The sequence below is a fragment of the Berghia stephanieae genome, chromosome 4 (genome assembly GCF_034508935.2).
Source record: "Berghia stephanieae isolate SIO BIC M18660-M18661 chromosome 4, UCSD_Bste_1.3, whole genome shotgun sequence".
Classification (NCBI taxonomy): domain Eukaryota; kingdom Metazoa; phylum Mollusca; class Gastropoda; order Nudibranchia; family Aeolidiidae; genus Berghia; species Berghia stephanieae.
The window spans coordinates 36,907,319-36,928,569 of NC_088363.1; the positions used below are offsets into that span (position 1 = coordinate 36,907,319).

General features: G+C 35.8%; 1 protein-coding gene across 1 annotated transcript in view; it reads right to left on the reverse strand.

Moving 5' to 3' along the window:
• The window catches only part of LOC144970491 (muscle-specific protein 20-like), a 46,692-nt gene extending 40,471 nt beyond the window's left edge, over nucleotides 1-6,221 (reverse strand). Inside the window, exon 1 of the mRNA XM_078910189.1 lies at nucleotides 5,958-6,221. The gene's annotated coding sequence lies outside the window, so the exon portion shown is untranslated. The remainder of the gene's footprint in view (nucleotides 1-5,957) is intronic.
• Between the last annotated feature and the right edge of the window lie 15,030 nt (nucleotides 6,222-21,251).

Genomic DNA, 21,251 nt, shown 5'->3' on the forward strand with positions numbered 1-21,251 from the left:
CAAAATGTGACATAAATTCAGAGTGGCGCCTTAAATATAATATAATATAATATACTCTCTCTCTCTCTCCCTCTCTCTCTCTCTCACACACACACACACACACACACACACACACACACACACACAAACACACCAAACACAGGGGGGAAAGCAAAACAATGGAAATGCCGATAAAAAAAAAAAAAAGAAATAAAATTCCCTTTATTCATTCCATAGGGGAAATGTGTCTCTTTGGCCTATTCCAGGGGAAGACTGAATAACCCAGTTGTCAGCCGCAGTGCAGAGCCGCAAGTTGAGCTCGGGCCAGGTGACCTGCTCAATGCCGCGCAGCGGGCAATCGAACTCGATACCTTTCGGATACGAAGCAAAGGCCGTACCGCTGAGGCACGATGCTGCCCCCAACGATGGAAATAGATATGACGATAAAGATCTACTTAATATGATTGATTATTATAACTGTTGCACATAATATGTAGCAGGTCCCAACACAGTTATGGATTTTGTTTGAACATTGTAATGTACACGTTTTTATGTTGGTTTGAGAGTATTTCCATTACAACAATGAGCGATTACACTTTGGGTTATCATACCTGTAAATAAGTACACGTTGTATTAACCTAAACGAACAAGGAAATAAAAATTACAAAATTCTATTTTTTTTTTTAAAATAGAATAAAATGTGTTTTTTGTTTGTTTTTTTTTTTTTTTTTTTTTTTTTTTTTTTTTTTTTTTGCTTTTTGACACTTGAAAATCAAAAATAAATAAATAAATCGGTGAAGAAATAATAAACATAGATGTTTGTTATCTTAATTTAATTTTTTGCTTTTTTTTTTAATGACATCGTAAATACACCCTTGTTTTGGAGCGACATGACATGAATGACAGTGCATTATGTGTATAATTTTCCAGTTATTCAGAAGCAGAGTCGAGGTTGTTTACACTTCATGTCTATTTCATATCTCTTTCGTGCCGACACGGTTTGTGATAATCAAAAGCTGCTGCGGTCGAGTACAGTTGTTTTTGTTGTTGTTTGTGAATTGAAATGTTGTAAGGTTTTCCTTGTCTCTATTTGTATGGTTGATGTTATGCTGTTAGTTTTATTTTTGTTATTGTTTTTGATACTGATGATGATGGTGATGATGATGATGATGATAGTTATGATGATGTTGATGATAACAATGCTGATGCTGAGGAGAAGGAGGAGGAAGAGGAGGAGGAGGAGGATTAGGATGAGAATATACTGTATTGTCAAGCTACCCAGTGTGCATTCTCTTTGTATTAAAATAAAGTCAAATTCAATGCCATTCTCTCTAAGGCTACCTTATCATGGGTACACAAATTAAACCAATAAAAATATTATATTATGTTTTGACTCGTGCTCCACCACGAATGCTAATTTATATGCTGCTGAACACATTTATAAAAAAAAAAAATTGGCCAGAAATTTCAAAATCCATCAATTAATACATAAAGTGAATAAAATTCAAAAACTTTTAAAAGAAGCACACACTAAAAGGTATTGATGCTACGCGTTTAGGTAAAACACGCACAGCACCGGCCAGCCGGAAATAACGTACGAACACGCAAAACTGTGTGTAACCCAAATTTTGTGGGGAAAAGAATTCAAACCCGAGGCTTCGAGGAAGTCTCAGGTTTGATGGTTTTTTGACACGGTGAGGGACATAATTTCAATATTCGAAGAACGATTTTCTGGCCAAATTTATTAAAGTGACAATTTTCGCATCAGCTTTATAATGTACAGCTAGTTAGAAAACTGACCTTCCTGCAGAGAGACAGGAGCCATTAAATACAATTATGTCCCGTGCTCCATCCACTTACGAACCTATTTAACAACCATTTAATACCTCCGGGGCAATTTGGAAAAGCTCCCCAGGCTCGCAACAATCAAAGCCATTGACCGATACAACAGACCTGCCTAGTACTATGAAAAATTTCGTAGAAATACGAATTTTTTGGCTTTAGCTACAGACCAGCATTCGCATCCTTTTAACTCAATAAATATTATTGAAAAGGAAAGTTTAGTTCCATAGAATCTATATTCAGGACTTTGGAGCATTTTTGGATCATGCTAAGGGCAAGTTATTTATTTCTAAAGCTATTTAAAGTGACTTTTTCCTTTTTTCCCTTGGAAACTACGAATTTTCTGAAATTTCAACTAGGCAGCTCAGATCTACAATGATATACAAAGGCTATTTACTTATCCAGTTCGGGGCTCGAATGGCGCGTTGTAGTAATTTGGTAAAATGTTGATCAACGTTCCAAACAAATGAATGTTATGTCTTTTGCTTTGTGTTGAGATCGTTCAATCAATGAGGGCCCTTGAGGTCTCGTGGTATGGCAATCGTCTTCGGACCGCTGGTGTGTGTGTGTGTGTGTGTGTGTGTGTGTGTGTCTGTGTGTGTGTGTGTGACGTGAAGTTCATAAAATTTAATGTGAACTATAGTCTGGATCCTCAAATTAAGGGGCTATTACACACACTGACCACGAAGAGCCTGGTGAGGTCAATTTCGTTCCTTCTATAACAATCTATATTATGGGCTCCTCCTACCGTAATCCGAATAAACATGTTTTATTACATATTTTAGCCAAAAAAACTGGGCCTTCAAATTTGAAGAACTACTTTTCTGGTCAATTAATTTATTTATATTCTTTTTTTTTTTTAAATTAATTTTTTTTTTTTTTTTTTTTTTGGGGGGGGGGGGGGGGGGGGGGGGGGAGTTCAGTGTACGGCAGTTACCGATCTATTCTATTCCTCCAAGGGTCATTGCACCCGAATCCGTATAACATGCCCTGGGATCTGGTCAAACATACCACCAATATTGACCTAGAGGTTTAGTGGTCAGGGGTGGACGGACGGTTTGTGTATGTATGTGTACTTCCTTGTCATGATCAAACCACTACTCCCCCTGACTGGTAGGTGTTACCGACTTCAAAAAGACCGACACTGACACCCGAAATACAACTTTGACAGATAGGATCTTGTTGTTGTGATAACTGAACTGTCGTAATAAAAAAAAAAACATTTAATTAAAAAAAAAAAAACCAACTAAAAAAATAAATGTACATGTAAGATATTGACCAGAAAACTCACCCTTTAAAAAAAAAAAAGATTTTATATAGCGCAATATCCAAAAAACGTGCTCAAAGCAATTTCCAACAGCAACACGTAACATATAGAACGAGACATGACACGCCTGTTAGACGATAATACAATTATTTTCCGATAGAGACAACGTTGTCAACGGCCAGGTACTCATTTTACACCTGAGTACGGTGAGAGAATGTGAGTAAAGAGTCTTTTCCAAATAATATGCCCCGAGCGAGGCTCGAACTCAGGACCTTCCGATCCTAAAGCGAGTGTCATGCCACAAAAGGACATACCCTTCAAATATCGATCGATTAAAACGACCCTCATCTCGTTAAAAAACACTCAAAACTTGGGACTTCTGTGAAGTCTTCCATAAATTCCCAGGTTTGAGCGGTTGTTTTTTTTTTTTTTTTTTTTGTATTTTTTTTTAACGGTGGGGTCATATTTATTGATCGATGTTTGAAGAACGAGTTTTCTGGCCAAATTTTAAATACTTTTGTTGTTGTTTGTTTCAGAGTAGGTACGGCAAAACTATGTCACAGCTAGTTCCCACAGTTGTCTCCCTTCTTAAATCCGCAGTGAATCAATATCAACATTCCAATTTTATATTAAAAAGAGGTCTAATTTTTATTCCGTGCTTTGTGCGGCTATGAGGCTTTCAGATCGGAAGGTCCTGGGTTCGAGCCTGGTCGGCGCATAGTTGCGTCCTTCAGGAAAAGACTCTTTTCTCACATTCTCTCATCCTACTCAGGTGTCTGATGAGTACCTGGCCGTTAACAGCGGGGGGGGGGGGGGGGGGGGTCGTTTTGTGTTTGTGTTGGGTTTTTTTTCTTTGCTTGTTTTTTGTTGTTTTTTGTTGTTGTTGTTATTTATTTTTTTTTTTTTGTTTTGTTATGTTTATTTAGCAGGATGATGACTTCTCAGAACGGAACGTGCATTCAAAATTAAATTGCTTAGTTTGTTATGTTATCTTCTCATCGTCCGCTTATTTGCAGGTCTGATAACCCAATTTATTATGAGCTTACTATTGTAATGGAAATCTCAACAACAACAACGAAATACAAATATTGCCCGTGATACAACGGTGTTAAAACTAGGCCAATAACATAATTGCGTTCGAATGTCAGACCTGCATAATATATGTACACGTCGATTCTTCTTATTTAAACGGCTAAGCGCATTTAAGTGTCCCATTTATTCAGAGTTTATGGCAAATTCGTGTCCCGATTCTGGATTTATTATCATACCGTGTAGACTCTGAATGAAACCCTACTTTCTTTTCATACTTACTGAATGAATGTCGCCTTGGCTGTTACATTTTTTACACTTACGCAAACCACTCTTACTGGTAGCATTACATATTGTTTTATCAACCCCCCCCCCCCCCTCATAAATATTTCATTAATGCCTGAATCGATTGGGTGAATTAAATTAATATCTGGGTCTCATTCTCAAGCACACTTTTTCTTCTTCCGGGAATGCTAAACACGTGGTGGGCGCCCTTTAAATTCGTTCTTTAAATTATTCGAAGTATTCGCACTCATTAAATTATTATTCAAAGCATCAGATTTACCTCTGCAGAATTAAATTTGATCCTGGTAGTGAATAACAGAAGCGAAAATTCCCCACCTGACCTTTTCGCGAGGAACACAATAGAAGCGACACGTTGGGACTTATTTGCAGGTCTGATAACCCGAACTACGTATAATTATTATTATTATTATTATTATTATTATTATTATTTATTATTATTATTATTATTATTATTATTATTATTATTATTATTATTATTATTATTATTAGGCTATATATTATATTATTATAATATAATATACACATAATATATAATATTATTATACTCTCAAACTAACGCAAAATATTGTCCATTTTTACAACAATATTAAATTAAGCCCATAATTGATTTCGGTTATCAGACCTGCGAATATGAGCACGTCGACCTTAACCCATGTTATATCTGATAAAGAATAAAATGAAAACATAATTAACCCTTCCATTTCCTTCTCCAATTACGTGCGCATTCCACATTGATAGGTAGGCTACACGACGGGAGGGAGACCTTCCGAAAGCTCCTACATCCCCAGTATTCGTGTTCTAGTATGGGCTTTGGGAGAGGGGAAACTTTTTATAATGTTCTAGTAGGGGGTTTGGGAGTGGGGATACTTTTTTTTTAAGTCCCCCCCCCCTCCCAGAACATTTATAAACAACAAGAATATTGGGGATGTAGGAGCTTTTGGAAGTCCTCCCTACATGACATATTATAAACTTAAACAGAGCGGTATATGGAAAGTTAGATCAAGGCGTAATACAAATAAATCTTGCGCAAACACCATCTCTATTCACTATCAATAATATGGGTAATATTAGACCACATGACGGCACCTGTAGGTAAATTTGACAAGGTACCTTCAGTTGTAAAACATAACCTATAACACCGTGTTGACACCCGGAAGTCTGTATGTATGTACAGTGACAAGAACGGTTTGACTGGACACACTGGACACCGCATGGCGACCGGTGTATGCCGCCTATCTCACACCTATTTGTGCCCCCCATTGCCATTGGCTATGAAGGGACTTAATTTACCATTGGCCTTAATTAGGTGTTAACGTCAATTTAAAAAAAACGGGATTGTTTCAAATAATGGCAATGGGCTGATTATAATGATAATAGCTCAATGTCGAAGTCGAAGGAAAAGCAGGTAAGCCGCGGGGTAGATATTGTGTGTTCTATGATGAAAGAATGGTTGTGAAATTAAAATTAATATCAGTCGCTTTTTAATCATTCATTCCTGAGATTTTAACGGGGAAAAAAAGTAACATAGACTCACCTGTGATTTCTGACTTGTAAGGGTTAATCTCAAATGAAAATAGAATTCACACTGGGTTTTAGCCCGTTTGAAATTTGTTATTTGCTCGAGTAGGAATTCGCCCCTTTTCAAGAGAACAAAACTGGTTTGAGTTGCGATAATCCTGCGAATTCGGAATCAGTAGCAAACTTTCACACTATTTCGCACCACAACGTTGACAGTTGACTTGGCATGAATGAATGGATTGAAAACAAGTCTTGCGTAGACCGGTGTCGCAGTCAGTCTAGTCTTGTCGCCGTCCTATGATCCTGAGCCAACAGGCGGTCAGGCAAGCAAGCAGTGGCATAGCGTGTTGTGCGTCGTCGCTTGTGTGTGTTGGTGTTGTATGTGTGTGTCGCCGTTAACGGTCCTCTGTGTGTGTGTGTGTGTGTGTGTGTGTGTGTGTGTGATAATGTATGTGTGGGTAACTTATGTGAATAGAAATTATTACATGTGTCATAGTTCACTAAATTGTGTTAATAGAAGAATGTGTTTGTGCGCGATTTGTAACAAAACAACACATTCAGGGTTGCCAGTTTGGCATTTTAAATGCCAGATTTAAAAAATCTGGCATTTTTGAAAACCGTTTGGCATTAGAAAAATCATTTGGCATTTGGCATTTTCATTTGGCATTTTCTTTTCTTGTATATTATACTTCAAATGACACCTTTTCTTAATTATTTCTAAACGCGTAAAAACAAATCTCTTCACATCGGAAAACTTTGCTATTAAAACTGCGATGGATATTGTTTCTATTTTTTTTTTTTTTTTTTGGAATTTTCTCTATAACTTCTTTGGACTCTGCACTTGAACCAAAGATTCAACAAAAACATCATAAGAAACACGAAACAGTAAGTTTTCTTAATTGTCAATAATTATTCAACTGTTTACGTATTCACCGTTCATGTTAATGTATTTCTTTTTCATTCTTAAAATCCAACCGTGGTGTAGTGGTTTAGCACTTCACTTAGTAGTCAGTAGGAAAAAAATTACCCCAGCAGGAAATTTAGTGTAATTCAAAAAAAAAAAAAAAAAAAGAAAAGAAAAGAAAACACGCAAGCCACCAGGATATGATAGTAAATTAATTGTCTATCAAAAGTGAGTAGTTTTCTTAGTGGGGGTGGGAGTCATCAGACTTTGGCATTTTTTTGAGTGTTTTGGCATTTTTTGAGTCTTCCCCTTGCATTTTGTTGAAAAATAATCTGGCAACCCTGAACACATTAAAACTATTTTGGTCCGAAAATTCGTTATGCAAATATCGATCGATTAAAATGGCTCTCATCTTGTGAAAAACTCTCAAAACTGAGACTTGCTTAAAATCCCAGTTTAGAGAACTTTTGACAATTATATTATTGTCTCGATAGTAGTAGTACTTAGTAATATTAGTAGTAGCAGCAGCAGCAGCAGCAGTAGTAGTAGTAGTAGTAGTAGTAGTAGTAGTAGTAGTAGTAGTAGTAGTAGTAGTAGCACATTATATGGGCCATATTAACAATCGATATTTGTTTTGTTTTTGTTTTTTGCTTTTTTGTTTAGCTGGTTTTGCTTGTTTTTGGTTTGTTTTTGTTTTTCTTTCAGAGTACGACATATAACATTAGGCTTGTACGTAGGCGCGTTTTTTTTTTTTTTTTTTTTTTTTTTTGGGGGGGGGGGGGGGGGGTTGTCATAAAGAAAACCCCAAACACACCAAACGACAACAAAAGGGAGCGACAAGAGATGCCAGTTATTTTGTATAATGTTTGCCAGATTACTATGTGGCCTGCAGTTTGCAAAAAAAAATATTTAAAAAAAAGGGGGGGGGGGGGGGGGGGGGTGATAATGTGATTGTTTGGCTTTTGACAATAATTTATACTGCTATAGATAGTATGCGCTTGGCTAAGAAGCTCATAACATTGCCATCCGGAAGTATAACGGACCAACACACAAAACAGTGTGTATCCATGAACGTTTATAGTCGGGTAAATACAGTTCAGTGAGCATTACTCATAAACGCGGGTGGCAAAAAACAATAACAAAGACATGAGTGACGTCATCTTCGAACTATCTATAATCTTACACAACAGATGTTTAGTCTACATTGTGGCCAGAGGAAAAAAATGAACCCAACTTGCTTGTCAGAAATTCGTAAAACCGATACTTTCTTGAAAGTTATGTTTTTAAATTTAGGTTGTTTTTTTCTTTAATTTATTTGTCTATTTGCTTGTGTTTATTATTATATGTTGTTGTTGTTTGTTTGTTTTTGTTTGTTTTTTTCAATCTGTCCATATACTAAAATATAAGTAAATGTAAGAAGGTTGGTTACACCGTTCATTATCAGTGCTTCTTTCATTCTATAGTTCTGTGCATCTGTCACTCTTGTCATTCATTCGCTAGCACCTTTAGATTTGGAGACAAAATATGCAATTACAGTAATGATATAGAAATACATTATAATAATATCCACAATATGGAATTAAATTAACTCCAGTGTAGAATTGAGTGTTTGATATCTGTGACGAGCGATTTTCTTTCACTGCGTGATTTCTTTATCATTCGTCAGTGTCTCATTTAAAACCACTTCAAACCTAGTGGACGAGACATATATTTGATTAAAACCTCCATTTAAAATACTCAAACATGGACAGTCTTTCTCCAATAAAGCTCCAAATCTTTCTAACGGAAATTTTGGTCGTTAGGTGGGGAAACATTTTCATTGTATAACGGAACACTCACTTTCAGCTTAAGGCTTATTTACCTGTTCAAATTGTCTGCCCATTGTATTCATGCCTCCTGCTAATTACCTTTTCCAAACAAGACGCCAACGTGCATAGGCCCTGAGGTCTTGTCTCGTTCAAGAGTAGCTAATTGCAATTACTGTCCTAGTCTCTCCGGTAATTCCCCGTTATTCTTTCTTACCAAAGCATCTGGATATCATTGGCTATCTAAAACAGGAACATTCTTCTGATTGGCTATTTTCATTTCACAAAATCAAATTCATCTCCGAGATTAATCACACACACGCTAAGAAGCCCAAGAGAGAAGAGCTATCCCTCCAATTTCAAACTTTAAAAAAGTTTGTCATCCCTCGGCTGGAGGTAAAATGAATTATTGGTTAACATTCAAAGTGGAACGAGATATTACTGTGAATTCAATTGAATCTAGCATTACTATTATAGTTTGTGTATATATTTTAATTGTTCTATTCCATGGATGTTCGTAAGTTGGAATACCTGTACAAAACTATATCTATATGTATCTTATTTTATAGTTAACAGTTGTTTATGATCTATGCTATTTTTTTTCATTTATATTCAATATGTTTATTGCTTGAATGTCTGTACCCCACCGCCAATCGCCGGCCACACATCATAACCTCAATTATAATTAATAAAAATAAATAAAGAAATACCAGGGACACAACCCTGTTAAATTCTCATCATGTAAGATAGCTCGACTGTCAGTTGATGTTTTAAACACATATACTAACTACCATTATCATGGAGTTACTGCTTCTCCTTGCCTTTGTCGGCAAATAAAGGCTATTATGATGTGTCGCTCAGGACGATTCGGTGGCGAAAGACAAACTCGATTGGCTCTAAGACCTTGTTGTTTTAACTCTTAAATGAAGGTCCTGATCCTGGTCCTTTTCCGTGTCCTTGGAGCATCCAGTCGTGCCGAATCCCTGCATCCCAGTCCTTGAACAGTGGTAAACCCCTGATGTCAGCCCCTAACTACAACACACTGTTGTGATGTCCAGAAAACTCTGCAAAGCAGGCGCCAACCCTGGAACTAGCTGATACATTTGCCTCAGTCAAGCAAGCCGGCGGGATAAAGATAAGCCAAACGGGCTTATACCATTTTCAAATGTATTTTCCACAGACACAGATGATTATATCAACATTAATAAATAAATAAATAATAAATTAGATCCACTCAATTAGAGCTATTCTTCCTGATAACAAATAAATACTTATGCTTTCTATCTTTTCCTGTAACAATCTAATTAAACTTTATGTATTGAATTGTTATTATTGCATTTGGGCGTTACTATTGTCTTGACTCACTTTTTATTAATACAATTAAGTTATAAGGGACCCTAAGGCAATTCTTGATCTCCCTAGATTAAACCTGAGCCGTTTGTGATATAGGTTGAGTGGTGCAGCTGGTAACGAGAGCCATAGCGCGCATACTAGTTCGAATCCAGACCATTGAGCTATCGGTTGGACTCGATCCCACAAATTAACATACAACCCGCCACAATATTAACACGGGGTCCTCTTTTTGTCGAACACCGGATTTGTAACTCTCTCTCTCTCTCTCTCTCTCTCTCTCTCTCTCTCTCTCTCTCTCTCTCTCTCTCTCTCTCTCTCTCTCTCTCTCTCTCTCTCTCTCTCTCTCTCTCTCTCTCTCTCTCTCTCTCTCTCTCTCTCTCTCTCACTCTCTCCCTTTTTATTTTTTCTTTCTTTTTTTTTCTTTCTCTTTCTCTCATTCTTTCATTCTCTTCCCTCTCTCTCTCTCTCTCTCTCTCTCTCTCTGTCTCTCTCTCTCTCTCTCTCTCTCTCTCTCTCTCTCTCTCTCTCTCTCTCTCTCTAGCTCTCTCAGTTGTGAGAAGGACTTTGAAAAGGACTTCGTGCAAAAGCATGGCAATTGAATATTGAATAGACTTCCACTGCACAGTTCGACGTTTTTACGAGCGGTAACAAAAGGACAGCAAAATTCATATTATTTCCTGTTGACACGAGAGATTTCACTATATTATGCAAACACGTGTTATTTGAGTTGTGGTTGTTTGATTTAATAAAATTGTATTTTTGATATGATATATACTAGATTCAATACAGGAGAGGGCGGCGTAGGACTAGGAGGAAGAAGGGGGGGGGGGGGGGGGGGGGGGAAGGGGGGGGGGGGAGAGAGGAAGGAGGGTGAGCTATAGATGATGGATAAAGATATATGGATAAAGATAGATAGATAGATAATTAGATAGATAAATAGATAGATAGATAGATATCTATCTAGATCTATCTATCTATCTATCTATCTATCTATCTATCTATCTATCTATCTATCTATCTATCTATCTATCTATCTATCTATCTATCTAGATGTCTATCTATCTATCTATTTTTATATATATATATATATATATATATATATATATATATATATATATATATATATATATCTACCTATCTGTTCGTTTCTGTCAGTTTCTTTATCAACTACTCAATCAATTTAACTATCTATCAATCTATCTATCTGTCCTTCTCTATCTATTTATCTACTAACTACCCAATCTATCTATCTATCTATTTATCTATCTATCTGTCGGTCTGTCTGTTTGTCTCTATCTGCCTGTCTGTATAACTATATATCTACGTCCATATCTATCAATATATATATTATATATATATATATATATATATATATATATTATAATATATATATATATATATATATATATATATATATATATATATATATATATATATATATATATATATTATATATATATTATATATGTATATATATGTCTGCCTGCCTGTCTGTCTGTCTGCCTGTTGTCTGTCTGTCTGTCAACCTATCTATCTTTATGCAAATCTCTTTAACCAATGATAATGTACTCGTTGCTAGAACTATAACTGATTTCCTTTCAACGTCAACATTTAATCGTATTCGTAACTCAACACATAAAGCCATGATGAAAATGGGCCAATAAAATTTGAATAGAGCCCTCATCACAGCAAAACGAAAACCACATTGGCTTGCACACGAACCGATGTCTACCGTACAATAAACAATCTAATGAAAGCCATTTAATTTATTGTTTACAAGTCCAGCTCTAGAATGTAAATTAGATTTTTTAAAAAATTAAAGCTCAATTTGTACATCTGTAATATAATTCATATCGTTATTATTTTCAACGAATGGGGTATTAGCGTGGTCTTAATTTACACAAAAAAAGCACTATTACTATAACTATTATTGTTGTTGTGTTATGATCTACAATCTTAAATGCAGCCACAAATTATATTTTAATAGGAGTAACATAACATAACAAAAACAAAACATAACATATGGTATAGGGCAGAATAGGATAAAAATCCCTTGAATGTCCTTAATATTAATGGTAATACCACAAATCTATTGATTAAAGATTACAATAATGATACACGTGTAAAGATAGTATTTCAACTTAAATGTACTCATGTATATGTGGTGTACAAACATATATCCGTGGCATGCAAAGCACACACACACACACACACACACACACACACACACACACACTTATACACCAATATAGAAGATAACCATAATAATATAACAATGTATAATATTATACATACAAGATTGAAAGCCATGTCAACAGCAGTACAAACAAGTATTATTCGTCATATTATATAAATCTACCATCACAAAATTCCCTGTCTACTAACAGTAGAGTAATCGTGCAAGCTTCCACATATTCGGCTAGATCCTGATCTGCAGATGTGAATGAATTAGAAAAAAAAAAACAGTAGGCGGGCGGGAGTTCCATAGGGAAGGGACAACTCTGCAAATTATACTGTTTTGAAGCCCATTGATTCCGAATGCGAATACTTTCTACTAGCGTTATTTATAACAAATCACATGCACCATTTTTTTTTTCTTCCCCCCAAAAATATCCTTGTACTTTTGGTTCGCACACTTTTCCTCATGTGGCCATCGCTTAGGTCCATCGGTTCGCTGCAACCTTGTTTTTCTTTCTCAAGAAGCAAGAAGGAACATCAGCCGAGGCGATTGGATTCAACAGTCTGATGTCACGTCGCCCAGCAACGGCGGCCATCGTGGTTCTAAACAAAGAAAATCGGTACTTTGTATTCTTCATGCTGGCTAGAACTTTTCATACGTCTCGTGATCAGAATGTGTATAAGTCAAAACATGATCAGATTTATAATGTTTTTTTCCTCTGGATACGCTTTTATGTACGTCGGAGAAATATTTCATAAGGGCGTCCGCCATTGTTCCGATAGCTTAGAGCCAGTTACTAAGTTACCATTCGTCATTACGAGGGAAGTGACGTTACGACTGTTGAAGCGTATTTGTGATTGTGTAATTCACGTAAAACGAATTTTAAAAATCTAGGTCACAAAACTGTGCGGATCGAAAGTCACGATCAGCTGTGCGAAGCTTGTACAATTGCTCTACTAGATCATATCACTTTAAAACCATATTGGTAGTTGAAATCAACCTAATTCTAAATTTTAGATGAGCGCAAAGAACTGTTTGCTTCCAATCTTATTGTTTTTAAGGGTTTTACGGCGCTTGCGACACAATTAGGTCATTTCAGCGCCAGTAAAAAAAAAAAAAATGAGAGTCAAAAATTATAGATTTACAATTGAAAAAGCACAAGAAAAAGTAGATTCCAAGAGCACACTATCTGTAGGTACTTAGTCGGAGATTCATAACGGCACCATAAGGTCCCTAGGCATTCCATAAATTCCGTAAAGGAATATAGATAATCCATCATACAGGATGACTGTTGTCAACAGGAATCACCCATGTTGTCCAAGTGAGCAAATTGGAGTTAATAATCTTGCCGAAGGACAAAAAAACACAAACCGAAAGTACCTGAAGCGAGGCTCGAACCTAGGACCTTCCGGATCCCAGTACAATACCACTCGGCCACGTATAACAAACAATACAGTGCATAACAGAGAAATGATTTACAAGACAAAAAAAAAAAATCATCCCTTAAACTTACATACTATACATCTGACTATTTCCCTCTCAGCCAATGTAATCGGGAAAAGAAAGGACAAAACCTAATCTCACTCGAAGACAACGTCAAAAAAACAATTGGAAAACATATAATATAGGGGTACAGAAGACACAACAAGCGACCTCCCTGCCCATTATGGGAACCCCTCCCATTGCATCCAATTTTCCGGCATTAAAAAAAAAAAAACAAAAAACAAAAAAACAAAAAAAAAAAAAAACGAATGCACAACAACGCTCTTTGTTAAACAAGTAACTATTAAAGTGGACGGAGTTAGGGAAACGATTGGGAAAAATATTTAAAAGAGCACCTTATTGTATGAGTCACCCCCCTTTGTACTAATATGAAAGTTGGAGGTGCCCAAACGAACCGATAGAGAGGATATAAAAGGGATTGAATGCGACCATGGCCTACGAAAAGAGTATTGTCGGGCCCTGAATGCGACTCATATAAAAAGGGACAATACAAAGTAAACATAAACGTTGTTTGCTTTTATATGAGCCACATTCACTCCCTTTATTTTTCTCCTCATTGCATTAATCTGGTATCATTATCTATTCATTTGTGATTCTATGTGGCATGACATTCGCCTTCGGAACGGAAGGCCACGGGTTCGAGTCCTGTTCTGAGCGTTGCATGGTTGAGTCCTTGGAACAGTCTCTTTACTCACGTTCTCTCACCTTACTCATGTGTAAAATAATTAATAGCGTGTCCCTGTCGAGAGAGAAAAAAAGGAATTTCGTCGTACAGGCTTCATATCTCATCATACATGTTGAGCATACCTGCCAACCCTTCCGCTTTTAGCGGAATCATTCCTATTTTCACCCCTCCTTTTTGTACTGTTCCGACATTGTCTTTAAAATTCCGATTTTCAAAAATGATGATAATGGTAAGAATTAAAAAAAAATAATAATAAATTAAAAAAAAAAAAGGGGGTGGGGGGGAGTGTTAAAATGGTAAATTACCATTTTTTGTCTCAAATTCCTATTTTCAGGTGTTCTGATTCCACTTTTGGAATGTGAAGGGTTGGCAGTTCTGTGTTGAGTGATGCTGTTGGCTGGTACCCCTTGCAAAGCGCGTTAACTTTAAGCACGTTTAGTGGATATTGTATATTTAAATTTATCTAGTATATTGATTGATGCAGATCGATACGAATAGCTTTGAATATGTGCATTGTATCTTCAAAAAATTAGATCTCCCAAAACAATAACTATGCATTTGACTGTTTCCCTCCCAGCCAGGACTCCGGAAAGGGCCAGGACAAAACCAAGTAACCTCATTCCAAGACAAAGACAGAAAGCATGTTGGAAAACAGATATAAGGAGATAGAAGACACATTATGTACCTCCCTGCCCGCAATGGGAGGTCAGGATCCCCACCCACCCAGAGTGTAGTAGTAGTAGTAGTAGTAGTAGTAGTAGTAGTAGTAGTAGTAGTAGTAGTAGTAGTAGTAGTAGTGGTACTAGTAGTAGTAGTAGCACGGTTAAAATAATGACAAGAGTAAGTTTTTATGACAAATCTACTTTATTCCCGTCATCAACGTACACGAAATCAATAGTGACAATATTAATATAATATAAATGATAATTAATAACAGCAGATTTAGTAGTAGTAGTAGTAGTAGTAGTAGTAGTAGTAGTAGTAGTAGTAGTAGTAGTAGTAGTAGTAGTAGTAGTAGTAGGAGGAGGAGGAGGAGGAGGAGGAGGAGTGGGATTAGAAGTTGTAGTTGTAGGGTAGTAGTAGTCGTCGTAGTAGTAATGATGACGATCATGGGGATGATGATGATGATGATGATGATAACAATAATAAAGACAGGAAGCAAATTGGACAACAGATATAGATGGATAGAAGACACAGTAAGTGACTCAGAGAGGCAATGCGTTAATTTGTTTCAGTTAAATGATCTTGGAATAAAAAAAAAATTGTTAACGCAAAAATAAAATCCAGTTTTTTAAAAATATAGTTTTAATTAATTTGTATTTTTATTGCCCTTCTCTACGTCTGAAATCAACTCCAACTGCTCTGTTACGAATCACATAGAAATATTATAGGGCTAAAAAATGTGAAATAAAATATAAATCAAAATATCAGATGATAAAATGTTATGACTACAAATGTCAACCCTGATTTATCTGTACCTCCAAATATTCAGATCATGTAAACATTAGTCATTTATAATATACTGAAGATGGCATGTGTCAGCCTGAATGGCCAAGTGACGTGAAGACTTGTAAGGAGGTTGGATGCTTTGAGATGTATCAGAGTCATCTGTTTTATTTCATTTTTTTTTTTTGGTATTAAGGGTTTTTTTATGGCACTTGCAACACGTTTAGGTCATATCAGCGCCAATCAGAGACATATGCTAACCAGAAGATGAAAAGAAAAAGCAGTCTAATGAGACTTGAACATCGAAACCGGAAATCCAGAAATCCGCATCACAAAGACACTTTTTTAATTTATCACAGAAAGATAAATAAATCGCTCTGTACAAATTGTTGGCTTTGAAACAGCCATTCTCAAAATTAAAGTAAGAATTAAGGACCACTTGACCTGTTCTCAATTTAACTCCTCTGGAAAGACACGTATTAAAAAATTTCGCCAGAAAACTCGTCCTTCAAATATAGATCGATTTAAATTACCCTCATCTTGGCAAAAACTCTCCTCAAACATCGGGCCTCGCGAGATTTTGATCTCAAGAGAGTTAGATTTACTGATCAAATACATCAAGCAGTATATCTTAGTTATCTAAATTAGATTCACTTAATGAAATACAATAGGTATTCTCTCCTATTGCCACCCTAACAAATTAAGGAGAAGGCACCGGTGTAAGGTAAAGAACTGAAAAAGTGTGTAGAAGGTCTGAGGTTCGATCCCCAGTCGAGGTCGACTGATTTTTTGGGATGTTTTTTTTTTCTTGTATTTTTATGTCATGCTTTGTCTGGCACCCTTCATACACACTTGTTCAGATCTTTGTTGTCACCTGATAAAAATATTAGTTATATTGTATCTAAATTTACTCAACACATTGGAAAATAAAAATCTTGAATCAAATCAAATTTCTCTTATTAATTATAATTTTCAGAGCAAAATAATCGTGTCATTTATGTTGAAAATGCTTGCGTCGATGATACAAACACTTAATGAAATGAAAGCAAAACTTTCAAAACTGTGCAAGTATATTACACAATGCTAAATCTGAACTAAAAAGTCATGAATAAAATAAAAAAATCATGAAGAATTGGTAAAACAAATTTAGTATGTTAATGGAAATATGAGTGGGATAGGATGAGGGGTGGGGGGAATGAAGGGGAGAATTAAATGAATCAAGTAATTTACAAATCAAAAACATTAAAAAATGAGCAGTGATATGTTTGGAATGCTATTTGCTCCTTTCCAATCAATCTCATACCTATCTTTAACCACGAAAAGTTTTTTTTAATCCAACCGAGCATAAACAAAGTCATAAGCAAAGTCTTCTCCTTTTTTTTTTGGCATGCGATTAGTTAAACTTAGTCTTTACATGTGTAAAGTGGAACTCCCAACACATGAATATGAATGACTGTAATTGACAAGCTCTCGTTCATCAAATTTCAGTTTGTGCGCGCGAATAGTACATGAAATCTATATTTGCAACGACTGGGGATTGAACCCCAGACCTCCTGATAACTAGTCAGAAATGCCACCATTTCACTATGTGGTGTTTGTATGTTTTTGAGGGTTTTATGGCACTTACGACACATTTGAGTCATTTCAGTGCCAGTAAAAAGGAAGAATATTGAGATAGTCGAAACAGTTACAGATTTACAATTGAATGCACAAGAGAAAAAGTAAGACAAGGCAGAATTGGTTCGAATAGAGAACAAATGTAGATTCCAAGAGCACACCATCAATGCATTTAGTTTTGAGATCACTTAAAAGTCTCACCCTGACACCAGCACAGGATTCCTTTAAGAAGAATACACTCAAATGATTACAAACGAATATACATTCAAAACAAAATCTTTAACAATACATAACAAAGAGATGATTTACAAGAGAAAAAAAAAAATAACATCTCTCAAAACAAATACAATACATTTGACTGTTTCCCTCTCAGCAAGGATCGGCTAGGGCCTGGACTAAACCAAGCAATCTCATTCCAAGACAAAGACAGACAGCAAGTTGGAAAACAGATATATGGGTATAGAAGACACAGCAAGTGACCTCCCTGCTCACTATGGAAGGTCAGGAACCCAAACTATGTGGTGTAATGGTAGCACGTCTGACCGGTAATCAGAAGGTACAAGGTAGCAATTATCATAGAGTCAGTATAAATGCACATAAAATATTTTTCAAAACTACATCCTTCAATTGCCTGGGCATTCCATGAATGAATATAGATAATGTCAAAACAAACATCTGATGTCAACAGGAATCATCCATGTTGTCCAATGTGAGCAAATTTAGGATAAATACTCTTGCCCGAGGGAAAAATTTAAAGTGCCTGAAGCAGGGCTTGAACCTGGGACCTTTTGAGTCACAGTGCAATGCCTTATTCATTCAGCCACCTTGACCCCCCCCCCCCCCCCCCCCCCCCCCTTGCTATGCACATTAAGTGGAAAAGAAAAAAAGACAGTGATATGAAAATACACCGTATATACCACAGTGTTTAACATCTGAGTCTTACTTCAATATCCGAACAACATCACTGTAATTTTTTAAAAATACCATTTTGAAGGGGGGGGGGGGGGGGGGGGGGGGGAATGGACAAGGGGTTGAAGGTTCTCCAAACATGTTGCAAAAGTGTAGATTAAGGAGAGGCGAAGTGGCCAAGTGGTTAAGGTATTGCACTGTGACCCTGAAGATCCCAGGCTCAAGTCATGCTTCAGGCACTTTCATATTTTATTTTCAAGGTCAATATTATTGACTCCAAATTTTCTCACTTTGGACAACATGGGTGATTCCTTTTGACACAAGCCGTTTGTTTAATAGAAAATCTATATTCCTCCATGGAATGCCTAGGTAAGGTGTGCAAAAGTGTGCCATTTTTTAGTCTTTAAATGGATACAGTCTTCAGCAGTAATGGACCACACTTTTAACACTACCCTGCCCTGTTAATGGAAAAGAAGTCATAAATATCACTCTGAAGAGCGTTTGCATTGAATTCAATTAGGTCTATATCAAAGTAAATGAAAACCAGAGATCAGATGATCGGTGACTGTTTGTGACTTCTCAATCAAAAGTTATATAAAATAAAAATAGTCCGATAGTTGTGATCTATATGACTCATAGAATTTATAATTTTCCCAACTGTCACTAAAATACTAAAAAAAAGGACATAAAAATTACTCATGGGCGAAAGTTCACATGGATCAATTTGCCTGAGAGACAGACCAGCGAAGCCAGTTTGCCTGAATGAGATACTAATTTACAAGAAGTACTCTCAAAATGACAATAGTTGATTATTATTATAACCAAAATAGCGGCAATGCTGGCATATGCCTGCAAACTTTCCTTACCTTAGATAGAAATAAATAAAATTCCCTTTATTCATCCCATAGGAGAAATTTGTTTTCAGGGTCTATTCCAAGGAAAGATTGCAACAACCCAGGCATCAGCCAGTGCAGCGCAGCAAATTGAGGTAGGTCGAAGTGACTTGCTTAAGGCCACACAGTGCACAGCGGGTGATCGAACTCTGTACCTCTCCGGTACGAAGCAAAGACCGTATCGCTGAGCTACGCTGCCCCTAAGGTTAGCTAAACCTTAATTTACTCAGCGCAAGGAGGTGTATAAAAGCCTGAACAGTTTCCCTCAATTTGCTCTGGTCCTTTTGCTTTAGTTTTTGCTCACTACGAACGTTCACCCAAGATTTAATTGACGAAATCAATGTAAAAAGGCATGAATATAAACACTTGAGTCAAAACATTTTGCTCAATCAATAAAAAGGATAATCCCACTCCCTTTGCTACTGTAAACAGATAATCGTATATAAAAAAAAGGACATACATACATATTTTTATAAAAAAACAAAAGTTGGAATGTACATTGTAAATCTCTGTGATGTAAATGGTTACAAATAAATAGAACGTAATATACAAGAAGTGATTGATGCTCAAGTGACATGAGTCGAGTTAAGTCCCGAGTAAAAACAATAAAAACAGAATCAGCAAGAATAGAACCAATCTCCTATTTAGGTATTTGATTCAAAACTGAAATTGAAATGCTTTGATTGTATGTATATCACAATTAATTACCCATTGATTACAAACAAAATATCTGTTTGATGGGAGTTCGTTAAAGCCATAATTATTCCCTTGATTTATAAAATTTTTGATGATTTTCAATACCTATCGAAAACAATTTTTAAAACATTGTATTAAAGACTGCTACATGTGTAGGCATTTCAAAAGCATTTCTTCATCAATCATAATCACAGAACTGGCCTTTGAATGTCAATTTTCTTTACCAGCATTTGGATTACACTTAAAACTTCTGGTTCTCAATTACAACAATTTTTTTTTATTTAAAAGGATTTTTTGGTAAGAAACAAGTCTCTCAACTTCATTTGATGTTTTTATAATAATCGTTGTGCTTAGTAAATAAGTAATCAATAGAAAAATTAATTTTCTTAAGATATCAGAAGCAAAACAATCGTACATGATATGGAAGCCACCCTAAATACTGAACCCTTTCAATAAGTCATAATGACTAGTGTCACTACAGCAGAATAACTTTGAATTAAAAAAAAATATATTTCAGTATATTAATAAAATATGATTCAAACCATTTCCTTACATAGACCCAGTTAACGTAGGAATGTTGTCGGGTTCCCATCAGTGGCTTATTATATAAGATTCTGACTTCACTCTTGCTTTTTGGAATTCCAGATATGTTCCCAATCACTGCACGAGCTAGTGGGTGTGCATTGGGAAAAAAATCAACTCCTCAAACAATTTTGATTTTGCTATCTTTGAATAAAAGACAGTATCAAAAATATTTAAATGATGCTTGTTTTAAAAATTCTAATTTTAGTGAAAGTTAACGCATAATAATCTGATATCACAATCATTATTACAAACCAGATATCATTAAGCATTACTATTTATGGAGAAGTGTAGAATAATGTGAAATCTACAATCATTTTAAAAAAAAAAGATTTATAATTGTGAAAATATGCTTTATGTATCGAAAGACAAAGTGAATCAATAAATACCTAAATGAAATCTTAAACAAAACAAAAAATAATATAAATATCTGTTGTTTTTGTTTGTTTTTAAGGGTTTTTACGGTGCTTGCAACACATTCAGGTCATATCAGCGCCCGTAAAAAGGAAGAAAATTGGATAGTAAAAACATTCTAGATGTATGTTTAAAAGGACTTAAGGAAAAAGTAAGACGAAGAGGAATGAGTTCAAATAGTGAACAGATGTAGATTCCAAGAACACAATATCAGTGTACTTAGCTTGAGATTACTTAAATGTTTCACCCAGACACCAGCACAAGATCCCACTAAGAGGAACACACTCAAAAGTTTACAAATCATATGTTAAAAAAAATAAAAAT